The following is a 15,059-nucleotide window of genomic DNA, read 5'->3' on the forward strand; positions in this document are numbered from 1 at the left end:
GCTGCTAACCATCATGATTTCAGACAAACAACTGCCAAGAAGAAATCTTACATTTTAACATGTTGACATACTGATGTATGAGTAGGGGATAGCTGTCCAGCTTAATTTTGTAATTAAAAACAGTACACTTGACTATCAGCTTTTTGCAGAATCAAAGATTCACATTCTCTGAATTTTTCTTGACTGATGCAAAGGTTTTCAAAAGATGATAACCAAATTTAATATTTCATGACAGATAATTTGCATCTTTTCAAGGTCCCACCTTCTAGCAGTTGTCAAATCTCTCATATTTCTTCCAAGCAGTGTCACGAATCTGATTGCTATAACAAATATTAACAAGATACATCAAGTGATTTCTTTCTCTATTCTTGTGGTATCAGCACTGCAGAATAAATCCCAGAACCTCAGGTTATTGTGACACTAATGCTCTCAAAGCCAGTATCAATGTGTCTGGGTTTTCTGTTTTGTTGGTTTGGTCTGGTCTGTATTGGGTTTCTCATTTTTTTTTGGTTTTACTTTTCCTTCAAAACAGGAATTTTGAGACAGCTAATGGCTTTGGGACAGGTATGCTCAGTATCAAGCCAACTTAATTATGAAGTGTGCCTGTCTAGTTATGTGGTGACCTGGGTTCTGATCTTACATTGACTATGAAGTATTTGTTTTGTTTATTTTCTTGGTGTGTGGTTTAGCCTCACTCACATGAGATTCCACAGTTCTTGAACAAATTAAACTCTTAGTCCTGCAGGTAAATATAAACATACCACTTTAGTCAAAGCCACATTGGGCCCTGAATTTAAGAATATCTTTAAGAACTTTGAAGAATAATAGCCTATAATTGTGTAAGAAATAATTTTTTGAGAAACACTCAATGTTCAAAAGTACATTCTTTAATCCCCTTCCCTTCATATCATATTTCAAACATATTCAATTTGCTGTCCACAAAATCTTTTAGGTATCATTTGGTATTAGAGTTTTCCTTGTTTCTTTGTCCATGGAATATTTGTAACGAATAACGATATTTAAAAAGTGCCCCAACCCTGCACTGAGAATTGACTGATAAATCATACTCCAATTAAAATAAATCTTACTCTAATTAAGATTCAAGGTTTTATAATTTGTTGAATGTCTCCAAGTTGTGTTCCCCATTTTCCTCTCTTTCTGTTTTTCTTTCCCTCTACTGTAACAACCTTTTCTTTAACCTGTGAGTTTCCATTGTTTGATTTTTCAAGCCATGTACTGGAGGACTGTTGATGTAAAAGCTCTAAATTCCCTTTTCCAAATCAGCAGCAAGTGTAATAAGTGAAGCAGAGTTTGGCACCAAACCTATGCTACCCCATCAGAGTTTTTCCCTCTAACACTCCTCGGTGTGGATTGGAAAGACCATACGCACTGTGGTAACTTCCTCAGTTCTCCCTCACACTGCTAAGTATGAAAAGAATCTCTCCTCTGCCAGTAAGTGTGCCTTGGACTCTCTTCCAGTCTGTCATGCACCTGCTTAAAATAACCGGTGAGGGAGTGGCACATGTTGTATAAAATACTGTGTTCATACTTGAGCAAGCTACACTTTACATCAGTTCTTATTTATGCTTATTATTTATTCTAAATTATTATTTAAGAAGGTGAGATGATATTAGTGCACACTGTTGCCAGGTAAGAGAAAGCCCATGCTCTGATGAATTTACAGTCAAAATAGACAAACCAGAGTGGAGAACAGAACAACTCTCTTTTAGCACATGAGCACAAAGAATCCACATACAAGGTCCACATCTGCAGCTCATTGTCTTCTGCTGCTTCTGCTTTCTCTGCTTTTTTTTCTGCTTCTACTTCTTTTCTGTTCCATATCTTGTTCTTTATGTTCTTCTTGTTCTTCTGTTTCTTCTTCTCCTTCTTCTGATTCTTCTCCTGGAACTGACTTTTTTGGCTTCTTATTCTCCTTTTCCTCCTTCTTCTTTTTCTTCGGCTTCTTCTGATGTTTTAGCTTCTGCTTTACTGCTTCTTCTTCATTTGCATCTGTTTCTTCTTCTTCATAGAGTCATAGCATCACAGAATGGTTTGAGTTGGAAGTGACCTTAAAGATCATCTAGTTTCACCCTCCTCTGCCGGGGGCAGGGGCACCTTTCACTAGACCAGGTTGCTCAGGGCCCGGTCCAACCTGATCTCAAAACATCCAGGAAAGGATCATCCACAGCTTCCCAGGGCAACCTGTTCCAGTGTTGTTGTTCTTCTTCTTCTCCTTCTCCTCCTTCTCTTTTTCCTTCTCCTTCTTCTGGTTCTGTTTCTTCTTCTGGTTCTATTTCTCTCTCTTCTCCTTTTTTTTGCTTATTTTTCTTTTTTGATTCTGCTGCTGCTTTTGCTTTTGGTTCTTCTTCTTGTCCAGTAGATGTCAACTAACCACTATCTCCAGTGAATTTTTTTTTAATGCAAGTAAGACTTATATCATTCCTCTCTTGATTTGTCTTTATCAGATGAAACATTCCAAATACCTTTGATCTATCCTACTGTCTACTTAAAGGAATCTACATTTCTCTGGAGGGAAATTTTAAATTATTCACACAGTTTAAAATTGCTGTGTGTAGGCAAAGAGTATTAGAGTCACTGTGAAATACACATAAATTAAAATTATAAATGCAATTATTTGTTTCTTATTTAGGTGGGGAGTTTTTTTCCAAATTCTGTGCAGTATTTTGGATTGCATAAAAAACTAATCTAGACATAGATTATATACAGCATTATGATGGTGGATAGAACTGCCTTTCAGAGGAACCTCAGCAGACTGGAGAAATTAAAAAAGCTTAATTAAGGAGCATGCAGAGTCCTCCATCTGTGATTGAAGACCACATAACCACGATTGAGAGTGCCTTGCTAGAGCCTTGAAAGGGAACAAGCTGGCCTTTACCTACTCAGTCCAATTCACTGTGTGGACCATAGAACGTAAATGCAGTTGCCTGTTAAAACATTGTACTGGTTTTGGCTGAGATAGAGTTGATTTTCTTCATAGTAGCTTATATGGTGCTATGCTTTGAGTTTGTGACCAAAACATTGCCAATAATTCATGAAACTTTTGTTATTGCTGAGTAGCACTTGCACAACATCAAGGCCTTTTCTGTTTCTGACATGGTCCTGCCAATGAGTAGGCTGGGGATGTGGAATAAGTTGAGAGAGGGCACAGCCAGGACAGCTGAGCCCAGTGACAAAAAAGGTGTCCCATATCATACGGCATCATGCTAAGTTTACAAAACCAGAGAAAAGAAGGAAGGAGAATGGAGATTCAGAGTTACAATGTTTGTCTTTCCAAGTAACTGTTGCATGTCATTAAGCCCTATTTTCCTGAAAAACATCTGCCTGTTGAATGGAAGTAATGCATGAATTCCTTATTTTTGCTTTGCTCATGCATGCAGTTTTTGCTTTAACCTGTTTCTTTTTCCCTTCTCTTTTCAATTTTTTTCTGACTCATCAGGTCTGTGAAGAGTAAGAACCATCTTTTGATTCTCATGCATTTGCTTTTTGTACAGTGTGAAAAAAAATCACTTGTATCTATAGTTGCTTTAAAGAGTTCTTCACAATCAAAGCACTGTAAAGGGAACTCAGACAATTTATCTTCGAGAAAACTTTAGCCTTTGCAGAAGGAAAAGAATTCTCTTATCCAGGTACCGCTATTAGTGTAATGACTGTTGCTTAACTTTGGTTAAGTAGTCGTATGTTAGAACAGAGGTAACTTTAAGAATGAAAGGACACATATTTATTGATGTGTTACGAAAAGTAAAGTCTAGAGGGAAATGCAAGTAAAATATGATTATGTTCATTTTAGCTATCTAAAATGTATCTGTAATTGAAGAGAGATAAATTTATGTAACAGATGATCTCAGTAAACATTTATGTATTTTTAATTTTTTTTTATTAATGTCTCAGGAAAAAAAAAACAAACTTGCCTGCTGTAATGATCCTGACCATGAGACTGCTATACATTGAGGAACATTGAGACTCCTATACATTGAGGATTCACATAACAGTTTCCTGAATAGGCCCAGGTTTGTGCTGTGATGTGCTGCATGTACAGCGTGGCCTTCAGGTTTGTGTTGTACCACACAAATTCCTTGGACCCAGGATGAGCTCAGACTGCTCAGTGTAACAGAGGAACTTCTGTGAAGCTTCCACTTGGGACTGTATGGCTTTTCTTTTATCTAACTGTACACCAACAAGTTCTCATGTAAACATCCTGAAAGGATAGGGACCAACATTTATTTTAGCCCAGCATGTTTCCATTATTTTTATGGGCTCAACAAAAATCTGAGATATACAGGTTGACTAGAAGGACCCTCAAACAGTTACAGCTCGTGAGAGGAGTGGGGATTTGCAGAAACATCCTGCAGAATTACACTTTTAGAATTTTGGGGATCCTCTAGACATTCCTTAGCTTTGTCTTTGTGAGATCCCTTTCTTACTGTAGTGTAGACAATCCCTGCATGGTACAGGTCAAATAACATCAATCGTCCAATTTTAACTGTTTCTTAAAAACCTGGGGGAGCATATCATAAAGGTTTAGAAATAGGAAATGCAATTGCTAGTCAGACACTGTAGAAATATTTCATAGATCTTTTGTGTGCCATTTATTTGAAATCTTACTGCATGTTCTGTCTCTCAAGAGATGAAGTTCTGCCTCTCATGTCTCTCATATTATCAGTCAAAGAGGTAAGCAAAAAAAGTATTTTCCTTTTGTATTTCATTGCACTGTTCTCTTTTGTGAAACCTGACTTTGGTCTAAATCAATCCAATTTAAATTCTGCTAATAATAAGAGATGTTTGCCTCCAGACTTTTAGTAAAAATATTCTTTGAAATCAATTACTGTAAATTCTGTGATTTTGCTCTAGGAAAAGCAGAGCACACATCAGTTCCCATGGGCAAGATCCCAAACTATTTATTCTGCTCAAGGTACTCTGAAAAGGCAGGTTTCCATATCACAAAAATCTTGAACATTACTTCCTTTAATTATCCTTGCTTTTATACTCCGATAAAAAAAAAAATTAATTTCCATTTAAAAAGACAGTAAGAAATATTTTTAATAAACAGAAAATACTTTCATTTGACACTATTTTTTTTCTTATGAACCATAATTTATGGCAAGTCAAATAGGAATAATCATCTTAACATCTGAGTAGAACTCTGAATTAAAAAAAAAAGAGAGAAGATGCTCAAGAAAAAAATGTTTGGAGAAAGTTCTTCTAAAAAAATACCAACTTTGGATTTTGATGCAGTGACTTTAGTAAAGATTGCATAAACTCAGAAACTTTCTAGAACTTTCAAGGCAGCCCACAAAACCTCATTCAAATATACTGAGACCTAACTGACCAGTGATATTCTGTCTATCCCTCTAGATAAGCATGAAAAATCTGGTATATTGCAAAAGACAAGTTAGATATGCCATTCTTTAACTTTTAAAGATCATCAGCTGTACATGATTGCATAAGTTCTTTGTTAATTAATCAGTGTATAAGACCAAATGCCTTAGAATTTTCAAACTGAAGTGCTTAATGAAAGACTCTGGGTTTTGGTGTTTTCTAACTACTGGCACAGCACTTTGATTAGATGGTTTTACTTCTGGATATCACATATTAACACTTTACTACTACTTCTTATTCCTAGAGGGTCCTTAAAGCAGAAGATACTTGACTCTTAATTGAAAAGTTGGAGGGAGAAATTGGAAGAAATTTGTCTCTTAGGAGATAAATTTTGGTACATTTCATAAAAAACTTTTAAAAGCTAATGGCTTCAGAATTCCTAAATGCATCAAATGAATATGGATAAAAAAATACTAAAAAAACCCAAAAAGCATAACAAACAAACAAAAATCCCCCAAACCAAATATGTGGAAGATACTCCACTAACAAAGATAACATTGGAGTCTTCTCACAGTAAAGAGCATTCTTCAGTTAAATAGCTTGATGATGTTTTCCCTTTCCTAGCACAACTGGAGGAACTGTCAAAAGAAAAAAATTAGGTCCTTAGCCTCATTTTCTTTCCTGTCCTAATGCTTATGTCAAACATACATATGACAATACCCCTGGTACTTGATGCATGACAAAACCAAAGAACTGACAAACTATGTAAGAACGCTGAGTGCCAAGATAAAATCTATAGCTAATATTAACTAACAGCGGATGATTATCCCAACACATTTACTGTAAGTGCAGAGAATGGAGAAGTTGAAAAGAGGACAATATGTCTTTAAAAAAATTCCATTTTAAGGTAATGCAAGGCAATACTGATAAACAAACTGGATTTTCCCTAGTGAGAGACACTTCATGAAGCAGGTGTCAAAAAAGCCTAGGAGGCTTTGTATATCAAAAGAACTGTGTCTCTTAATTATGAAACTCCCTCGGAACTCTTAGCAAGTCAAGGAAAAGCATGCTTATATAAAAAATCAACTGCTGTTGTAAGTGGATTTTAGGAATTGTGTCTTGTACTGGCCTGACAACTCTGGAGGTTGAAATCATTCAATAATAAAAAAGGAAGCAGCTGTGCAGACTTTCTTGCCTCCCTCCTGCAAAAGTGTCTTGTTTCTATTATATCACATCTCTCCCAAGAAACTTCCATTTTTTCTCCTAGCCTGTTTCATCCAAGGCATTTCTGATGGCAACTGAAGGTTTAGTTCTGCCACCACAAGGATTCATGATGCACTTAAGTGCGACTTTAAGAGGGAGTAGAGAGTGCTAAGTTTGCACTGAGATAATCGTGTTCTTGTAAATAAAGCAATATTCAAATTCTGAGAATGCTGAAACGGATTTTTCTGTCTTTACCCTGTGAGTGATTTCTGCTTGAAACTTAAATAAGAATCACGTCTTAAATTTAAATGTAGTCTGTGCTCCTGTGCAAACCCTGGGTTCCACTGTGTCCATTCCACAGATTTATCAGCAGTCTGCACATGGAAGTTTATTGGCCTTTTTCCAGCTTCCCAAAGAAAACTTAAACCAATTCTTAAACAGGTTCAACCAATTTGTAACATGATTTTTCTATCTAACGTTGTTGCTGATCCACAGCTACAAATGGTCGAATCTACTTCATGTAAGAATTGAAACACCAGCATTAAAAGGCTCACATAAATAAACTTGGAAATACCTTAGTGAGATCTGTAAAGAAGACTGTGTCATCTTGTTTTGGAGAGTAGAACAAATTAAATCCAGAATAATCAAACAAATCATTTTGAGTGTATCTGAAATATCTGGAAGAAAGGAAGTCTGTTTCAGATAATCTTATTGTTCATTTTGTACTGTTTAGCTACTGTCTCCTATTAGGATAATTTCTTTCTTATATAATATGGTCCTTTCAATAGCCAAGAAGACACATGGTTTTTGTAAATTTGCTAAATCAATCATGCATTAAAACATGACTGCTAAAACACTCAGATCAGTTTCTTTTGTCATTTTCACTGTCTTTAGAAACACTGCATTTCCTATTCGGTAGATGAAAATCTTAGTCACCATGTATGTTAAGCAACATTTTGTAAAGAAATGGAATTCAACTCAAAACTCAAAAGGATTTTAATTTATTTTATTCTTAAGTGAAGCTCCTGCAAAGATTTTGGCTATATAAAAATAAAGTAGTTTATCAAATTACTTTCACTGAAAAGGAATACTTCTAGTAAGAAAGATAACTATTATCTATAGTTATATTGGTTTGGATCACCACGCCTGATCTAACAGAAAAGAAAAAGTAGATTTGTTTGGAGATTTTTTGTTCTTGTTTTGGAAGATCAGTCAGTTTCTCCCTTTTGGATAAATCAAACATTAAGCAGCCCCAGATGAACTGATTCAAATTAAATGGTTGTTCTTTTTGTATCTAGAGTATACAAAACCAGTTGCCAAAGGCAACTAGCGGGTTGATGGGAAAAAGAATTTAAGTATTACCATTTAAGTATTCTACACAGAATCTGATCATCACTGACTGATGGATTTTCATGCGATTATGAGAAGCTTGATCTCATTTTTAAATGTTCATAAGCAGAACAAAACACTCATGAAGAATTTTTTAATTTCAGAGTTTATTTTTAGGGATGTATTCAAAGTAAATCTGAAAAAATGATCACAGAATCATAGAATGGTTTAGTTGGAAGGGATCTTAAAAATCATCTAGTTCCAACACCATGGGGAGATTTTTATGATCAAAGCTTTATTTGTCTAGTTGTATCTGAAGAGAAAATGCATTTTCTAATGTCATTGAATTATTTGGATTATATAATATCTTTTTTTTCCAGACAGAATCTTAATATTTAACTTATGGCTTTCTCAGTTTTTATTTAACACTTTAAAGAGTTAATAGTCAGGGATGCATACATAGACAATAGCAAAATATCCCAATATATTTTCCCAAGAAAAGTGATTTTCAATAGATGAATATTTTTTCTCAAAGAAAAAAGGTTTCTTAGATTCACATTAGTTAATACTTCCACATTTTGAGTCACAAAGAGTTACTAACAACAGTAGTTCTCTAGGTAAAAATGTGCCCAGATTATTTATGACTGAGAGTATATGCTGGGATCAGACTTTTTAAAACAATGCATGTGATAAGGCTACCATTATTGAAGATGCACTGAACTTGGCATTATGTGAGATGAAAACCTCTGTAAACTAGTTTCTGTGGAGTCTGAGGTCTACGAAAGAAGAATCTACTGACTATTGCTTTACAGTTCAAGACATTCCTGCTTGTAACTCTCCCTCTTGGACACTATGCCATTTGCATCTGTCCTGGTAGTAAGGGTGATAACAGGGAACATGAGCCTTCATACTAACCACTGCAGTGGAAAATCTTGTATCTTGGTGTATTCTGCTAAGTGTTTTGGTCTAAAATATCATGCCATGAACTGGAGAGTTTAAGAAACAGACACGTTGTTTTGTTTTTGTTCTGTGGCTGAATGGAAAGTTTCCAGCAGCAGGGACAAAATGCAGCTGGGTGATGCTATAAACGCCTTTTAGGAAGGAAACACTGGAGCAAAGGAAATGCTTAGGAAGACCCAGGTTCTTAACTAAGTAGTAACTGGATGTCACTTTGCATTCTGAGGTTCTGCAGTAACTTGAAAAAGTAAAGTATTCTGTTATGGTTGTCCAACTTCTTCTTTACCTTAGCTGATGATTTTTATGGCACATAGGTTAATTTTATTATTTATTTATTTGATGAGTATTTAATGCTGTAGATTGCACTTCTGTTCTTTAAGCAGAACTCACAGTGGTTTTGAAAGCAAAGATATATATAGTTGGAGTAGGAACAAGAGTAGTGTTTTGAAGATTTTCTGAGATTCGCTTACGTATTGCAACGTGGGTGTGTGTCTAATTTGATTAGCTAATTTGCTGTGTTAATAAATGGCTGTTCCTTTGGGGTCATGTGCTTTCTCTTATGGAACAATCTGATGAAAACTTGTACTCTCAAAAAGACCATAATAAGTTGCACCTGCAAAAGCAAGTTTATGTTCAATCATCATCTGTGGAAGTTATCCCATTGACAGTGATACACAAACTGTATTCACAGTCTTCACACAGACTCCAAAAGTATGAGTCTCTCAAGAAAAAAAAAAAAAAAAGCTTTTTTTCAGATATTCTTTAACGTATTTGCTTAGATTAAGGACTAAGTTAGCTTTGGTGGGTTGGCCTGATTTTTCTTTCAGAACCAAGAATTTAAATTTCACCTTGTAATCAAAGATGCAATTTTACAACAGTATTGAAGTTGTATTGGGTTTAAAATAACCCAAGGCATTACTGATTCTGACACAGGGACTTGAACAGTCTCAGGAATTGAGAATTTGATAATCTTCTGTGTGCTCTATATTTTGAATCTGTGCCTTATGCGTCACAGTCCCATTCTTTCCTTCAATATCCTCAGGAAGAATATGCTGTGAAAAAGCAATTTTCCAATAGCCATTTCTAGAGCAGAACTGCATTTTAATTCTTTTAAAATTCACGTTTGCTCACCCACCTGCAGTAAGGTATGAATTCTGACATGAAAAAAAGGAGGAGATTAGATTTTGTCCCAGCCTAGAGTATTCAGTGAGTACTTAAAGTGAGATAGCAGTGAGACCCTTTTCAGCTCTCCTTAGCACTTAGCACACAGTGGAAGTATTGTTAAACTCTCCCTGTTGAAATCATAAACTCAAATCTGCAAGCTACAAATTTCAAAGACCTGGGAAGGGTAACCACCAATATGTCATCTCACTTCCATGAAAGCATTGAGAGAAATTTCATTTATAGCTTCCCAGCTCACTGTACTAGCATTGGTTGGCAAAGCTTTATGATTAGGAGTGTAGAACCCTTGAGACTCCAGAATTTTTCTCAGTTTTTTTTTTTGAGGTAGATTTTTCTGCACCATTCTTACATCAGAAGCAAATTTCCATTCAAATGGAGATTAAAATTAAGAAAGCACTGTAATAGTGTGGGAAGGAAATATAAGAGGCTCTTAATGAAACGTGACAAAGTTAAGGATCACTAAAGGAGTCTCTGAGTTACTTTATTTTCATTACCATGTTTATTCTTCACTATCCTTGATCATGTTTGTATGAAAAGGGTTAATGGATTTGGTCAAATTCAAAAGTAGGTCTATTTTATGAGCTGTTGCAAAATATAGATAAAACCAGAAAATATTAAAGGGAATTAAAGTCTTTAGAAGTATGTTAAGGGTGAGACAGGTTTCAGAGAGGCAGATATGTGATTGGAAATATTCAGAAAAAAAAAGTTTAACAGTATTAAATTCAGAAATATTAAATTGAAGAATTAGAGATCAGACAAATTTTTAAAGGAATATACCAGTATAAAAGGCCTGTGGAATTGAACTTTGTTAACATGCAGCAGTAGTCTCTCTCTCCCTGAAGCTAACAGAATTGTCCTATGGGCACTACCAGACATGTCCTTAAAGACAGATAATCCCATAAAGGATGAGTTTGAAGGAAGAAAAAGAAAAAAAATCTGATGGGTCTGTTTGGAGGGATTGATTTATGTGGAAAGAATAAGTGAAGAAGGATATAAATATGCCTTTCTTGACTAAGAAACCATTAAAAGAGAGAAGGGACAGAATTATCTACATTTTTTCAAAGGGTAACAAGTCTTAAATTTATTTTTAGGCCTTTTTCATTATTATTATTCAAGCACATATTCCCATTGAGATTTCTTAGGGAAGAAAACCTTCCCAGAACTAAGCCCCTTCATATCAGCAAAACAGAGATCTACTATGTCTAATGGCAACATCAGTCAGTCTGCATTCTCTAGGACAGATTTTAATATGACACTTTATAAACAGATAGAACAGATTTCTTGGAATTTAAAGCTGTCTAGGTCAAAAAGTGAAATAATCAAAATAAGAAAGAAATATGAACTTATGATTTTTAAGATAGAGGTTCCTTTATCTCCCCTATGAAGCAAGAGTCCTTAATGTAAGCAGAATTCACGGTTTAAAATATTGTGTTAAAATGTGCAATCCTGAAACAGAGTAAGCATTCCCACTATCCTTTAGTGGAAAGCTTTTGTAGTCCTCTGCTTATTAGTTTAAATGGTAGTGATTCCTCGGGAGTGCTGTCTTTGAAACACTCTGGTGCTGCCTGGCTTATGCTATGGATCTTTAGTTCAAGGGATCTGAGAATCAGGCCCTTCATGTTTAACTAGCATTGCTGCATTTGTCTCCTTTTTATTTACAATTGACTGTAAATCAACATTTATTTTTGATCGAAGTAGTTCAGCTTTAATTTATGTTCAAGGTCAGCCTGCCCACAGTCATCTACCTTTGGACCAGAAATTGTAGCAGGTGAAAGAAGTTTGGTATGGAACAAGGGCAACTTGGAGAAAGGAAGGAAGCCAACACTAAGCAAAAAGTATCTAGCAGGTCTTAAAGAGGAGGGGCAGGGCTGAAGGGAGTGAAAATTGAGCTGCATCAACATTTAGCAATAAAACCATATCCTATTTGCTTAGATTTAATCAAGAAAAATTTCATAGTAATAGAATTTATAAAAATAATACAATTTGGAATGACACAGCTCTACTTCACTGTGTATGTGGCATTCAGAGGAGAGTTAATTTTTCATTGCTTTTGGGAATGTGATGTTCTCTTGTTAAGGTGCAAACTGACTTGTCATCGCTTCTGTGAATTGAGTTTTAGTGGTCTGGTGTAATTTCTTGGGGTAAATATACACTGCCATTACTTAACAAACATTAGCAACAGAGTGTGTCTAGTTATGAAAATGCAAATCCCAAGTTTTAAGACATCACTATGGAATATAAACTGCAACCTGTAAAAGAAAACTCCTAAATCTAAATTAGTGAGATTGGCAGATTTTTTATTCTGTTGTAGGAACTGATTACTCTTTTCACTTAGAAACCTTTGAAATTGAAACCTTGTGCAATCAAAAGCCAAATTTTAAAATATTTTGTGTCAAGAAACCAGAGTGAAAAGTCATACTGGAGTGTCTCCCTTTATTAGCCATATTTTAACAGATACTCTCCATGCTATTACATAACAGTTTGTTAAATGACCAGAGCAGTTTGAGATATATGTTTCCTTACACTGTCCATACTTTTAACCTACATTCTGCAGCTCGCTGAATGTGGGCAATAAGACAAAGGCAATTTATTTAGTTGGCCTTGTGTTCACTGGATTTGATGCCCACCAGTGTCTCACTAAAAAACCTGCTAAATCATTCTTACTTCATGAAAGGTAAGGAGAAAATAAAGCCCATAATCCTTAAAAAAATTTTTTAAGCCTTGGTTCAGAAGAATAGGACCAAGAAGAATGCTTAGGCACACAAATTAAATGACACCAAACCCTGATGTTAAAGTGTGCAATTACTGGTTTTTTGGAGCCCAGATCTTCCTAATACTCAAAAGATTCACTCAAATACATACTTATAAATTAAGTATTTCCACTTGTTTTTATGGTTATTTCTGCTTTATTTGTAAACAAAATTTGTCCATATCCCTATCTACTAGATATGATTTTCATGCCATACTAAGCTCAGTGGACTAGTGTCCTGTCAAGAATTTGCGATGCAAGTAAGAAGATGTTAAGCTCAAAGCTACTAATAATAAATGTTATATAACAAGAAGAATCAGTGAACTAAAGAAGCACTTAGACAGCAGTTAATGATGCAAGAATTATAGAACCAGAGAAGCAGTGAATGGAATGAACCTCAGAGGTCTCCACCCCAATTTCATTATTGCAGTGGGACTGTTGCCAACACTGTATGAAGTGACTGGCTGTGCATACCTGAATCTTGAAAGTTATCAGACAAGGAGATTGCCCAGGCTCTCTGAGTGACATCTTCTAGTGCTGCCCTACTCCATGAATGTTTTCATTTCCTCCAAGATGAAACCAGCTTTTCCCAAGTTTTGGGAAATTCCTGAGCAATTCATAGCCCCTTGGTCCATCTACTCTAACTGAGAAGAGTTTTGCTCTTTCATCCTTCTAAACTCCCCTTCAAGTAATTATGAACAAACTCATCTCCAGCTGTAAGATCAGCTCCGACCTGTGGGACCAGGAAGACCAGTGTGATACCCTGCTCCCCACAAGGTCAGAGTGTCTCATGGCCAGGGAAGCTCAGCAAGGTACCGTGTTGTCCTGCAGACCACTTTGCCTCTGAGACCCAGTGGCCCGTTGTGGTGCCCCTCTCCCCTCAAGACTGAGCATTTTGGGCCAACATAGTGGTCTACTCCTACTAAGGTCATCATGCCTGCGGGGTCTGGAAGGTTATGGTTTTACCCTGTTCCCCTTGAGGCTGCTGTGCCTCTGTGACCAAGTACACCACCACATTGCCCCTGTCCCACTGAGGTCACTGTAACTCCTGGGCAGAGTGAGGCAGCATTGTGCCCTGCTCCCCCTGAGGCCACCCTGCCACCTGATCCTCTCAGGCTATCCCACCTTCAGGGCTCAGCATCGTACCCTCCTTCTCTCTAGGCTACCCCACCTGGCAGGGGTTTCACTCCCCTCTTAGCTGCCTTGCTTTGGGGTCTGTTAGGCTGCACTGGTGTCCTCCTCCCACTCAGGATGCCCAGCACTGAGTTCCACCACTACAGGCTGCCCCACCTCCAGAGTCTAGCAAGGAGGCCTGCTTCCCTCCAGGTTGCTCTGTTTCTGGAGTTCCACATGGAAGTCTGTTCATCTCAAGGCTACCTGATCAATTTGGCTCTGGAGAAGCTGCCCTGTCTCCTTGGTCTGGCAGGTGGGCTAGTTCCCTTTAAGAATGCCTTGTCTTCAGGGTATGTTGTGGTGCCCCATTTCCCTTGAGGTCACCCCTCCTCTGGAGCTGAGCATGCTGGTGTGGTTCACCAGACCCCCACAGCTGCTGTGCCCGGCGGGCCAGCATCATGCTCCATTTCTCTTGAGGCTGTGCTGCCTCCATGCCCAGCCTGGAAGCTCAATGTCGTTTCAGCTGGGATCACTACATTCCAGCCCTTGATCCCTTCAAGATACTGTAAGTTGCAGATTCAGTAAGTGATTACTACAGTTAATCATACAAGATCAGTGGTAAATAAAACCAGTACTGACTGTGATAATGTGTGGACTTATTCCAGCATGAAAGTCTTAGTCAAGTATAATGGGTGCTCACTGCAGCCTCTGTCCCCTCTGGCAGGGAGAGCCAGCAATCCACTAAAGGCCTTCCCTACAGGTGACTTCTGTGAACGGGACACCCTGTCCTGTAGCTGCCCCAAGGGGCTCATTAGCCCCACTGTTCTGGCATGAAATCCTGAGAGCAGTAACTGGAATCAGATCACAGGTTGGAGGGGACTATTTGTCTGTGGTACCAGTAGCTGAAGAGACTTCACCAAAATTGCTGGTACAGGCATTAGTGAGTCACTACCTCCACTATAAACACAGGATTGAAGTGGTTACATTTCTCTCAGCACTAAAGGCAAAATTCCTATACCTTGCCTTTTGGATCTACCCTGCAACAGCCCCAAAACTGTGCTAGTTCAGCTCTTTCTTCAACTATGTGGTAAATGAGTTTAGTAAATGAAATGGAATAAAACTAAACCCTTCAAGAGAACAATGTCACACCCCCAAGAGAAGGAAAAAGATTGGTTTTGTAATTCTAGTC

The 15,059-nt window shown here is 37.1% G+C and overlaps 1 long non-coding RNA gene across 5 annotated transcripts in view; it reads right to left on the reverse strand.

Annotated features, from left to right (window-relative positions):
* Positions 1-15,059, reverse strand: part of LOC126649415 (uncharacterized) — a 52,354-nt gene that overhangs the window by 23,452 nt on the left and 13,843 nt on the right. For 3 of the 5 annotated variants that reach the window (XR_007631036.1, XR_007631038.1, XR_007631037.1), the window contains exon 3: positions 7,115-7,217. The exons of the other annotated variants lie outside the window; for them this stretch is intronic. This is a non-coding gene — a long non-coding RNA (uncharacterized LOC126649415). The remainder of the gene's footprint in view (positions 1-7,114; positions 7,218-15,059) is intronic. 5 annotated transcript variants of the gene reach the window in all.

The sequence above is a fragment of the Myiozetetes cayanensis genome, unplaced genomic scaffold, assembly GCF_022539395.1.
Source record: "Myiozetetes cayanensis isolate MyiCay16 unplaced genomic scaffold, myiCay2020 scf5-8, whole genome shotgun sequence".
Taxonomy (NCBI): Eukaryota; Metazoa; Chordata; class Aves; order Passeriformes; family Tyrannidae; genus Myiozetetes; species Myiozetetes cayanensis.